The sequence below is a fragment of the Chenopodium album genome, chromosome 19 (genome assembly GCF_948465745.1).
Source record: "Chenopodium album chromosome 19, dcCheAlbu1.1, whole genome shotgun sequence".
Taxonomy (NCBI): Eukaryota; Viridiplantae; Streptophyta; class Magnoliopsida; order Caryophyllales; family Amaranthaceae; genus Chenopodium; species Chenopodium album.
The window spans coordinates 32,933,867-32,935,970 of NC_137852.1; positions in this window are offsets into that span (position 1 = coordinate 32,933,867).

Below are 2,104 nucleotides of genomic sequence, written 5' to 3' on the forward strand. Positions count from 1 at the left end.
CACCACTTTGGGTGGTCGATGTGATGACTGGATCAAATATTAGAGACTGACTTAGTGACGTGATTGTATTACTTGAAACATTAAGGACTTGCATCAATTGCATGGAATTGAATTAAATGAGAAGCTTCTTGTGTACGCTACACTAACCAGCCAAACATTAGGGACTTAGACCCCTTTTGTTAGAGCTGTTCTACTCTACTTCAATTTGATCTGCTACAATTCGCTCTCTCTCCCCTGCTCTACTCTGCTTGAAAATAATAATTAATATTGAATTATAATAAGAATAATTAATATTTAATAATAAAAAGTTAATATTAATAACTATAATAATAATAATAGTTGTTTTGGGTGTATTTGTCCCTTGGGAGAGTTACAACTCGAAGACTAGTCCGGAGGGCTTCTGTACCTGCAAAATCAACGGAGACACCGTTTGGGTGATGCTCCGCCTCCAACGCTCAAGTTAGTAACTTGAAGGAGAGAAAAAGGTGCGGAAATTTAGGTGGGGATCTGCTAGGTTTTCTAGCTCAGTTGTCTCTATCAAAGGGACAGTTTTTTGTAAAATGAAGGAACGTGCCCTCCAAAAGAGGGGAATCTCCCTATTTATAGGGTCATTGGGATTTGTGCCCCTGATTAGGTGACAGAACCCTAATCAGAGATGGGCTGCGCCGTTTTACGGCTTTCTCGGGATTTGGGCCTGAAGGCCGACATTCTCCCAAATATCTGGGAGGACACGTGTCACACAGGGATAGGTCCATTTTGGTCCATCCCCGGGCTGACACGTGTCACCCTCTGATTGGGCCACGTGTGAGGGGTAAAATTACCCTAAACATTTGCCCCTCACAGATGTGACGTGGCACGCCACGTGGCATCTGTGACACGTGTCACTCTCTGAGTGGTGGTAATTTTACCGCCCAATTTTAACTTTTCAACTTCTGGGTAAATTACGGGAATACCCCTTCATTTACCCTCTTTATATAGCCGTTTACCCTCAAATTTTTCATTTACGCTTCACAAAAATTTTCAAAGTAAACTTAGAGAGATTCTTGAGAGAGAGAACAGAAGTCATCCGTCTGAGTCAGGCGTATTTTCCGAAGAATTTAGTCACCTCAACTTGATCTGCGGAATCCGTACAGAAGATAAAAAGCGCATTTCAAAGATAATAATAATAATAATATTATTATTATTATTTTATTCCAAATAAAAGTCCACTTTAAAATAAATAATTATTAAATCTAATAATATTAGAATTAAAAAGGAACCTTCTAGAAACTTCTAGAAAGTTATAATTAATCCTAATAATTTTAGGAATTATAATTAACATTGGGTCCTCCTCTAGATCATTGGGCCGTATATAAATAATTAACCGGGCCCAGTTTAATATTTTGGCCATAACTTACTCAATATTCATCGAAATTGGGCTTATAATATATCATTGGAGAGGTCTCTTCGAGCCCCATCCAACTACACTATTATTGGACCTTAATCATGGACCAAACTAAACTAGTTTGGCTTTTTTTTAAATAAATAGAGTTATTTTCGAAAACAAAGAGAAGAGAATTTTAAAATAAAACTAAACCGCAACACTTTGACTTTCAAACACTTTCACCTCATTCGATTATGGTTCGATGTGAAAGGCATTCATCACTGGGTTTGGTTTTGGGGAGACACAAATGGGTGTCTATAGTGGGTTAATATAAATATATGAGGGAAATTAAGGTGGAAAAAAAAGGAGGGAGTTAAAATTGGTCAAAATTGCACGTTATTAGCCTATAATACTAATGTTTAATTGACCGAATGCTTACTGTAGATAATTTGTGTAAAATATAGGTGTACCACTGATAATTAAAACTTAAGCAGGTGTATCATTGATGAAAGCCCAAACTTGGGGTGTACCAATGATAATTTTCCTAAATTTTTTTAGAACTACCAAAAAGTTGTAAAAAGTTTAAGTAGCACTACCACTCTAATAATTCCAACTTGAATATTCGGCATGTAGGTTCTACTTTTAATCTTTACCTCATAAAATCATCATCTAAATTGACTAAATTACCCTTTATAAAGGTAAAAATTGATAAAAAGTGAGGCCCAAATACCGGAGATTTTA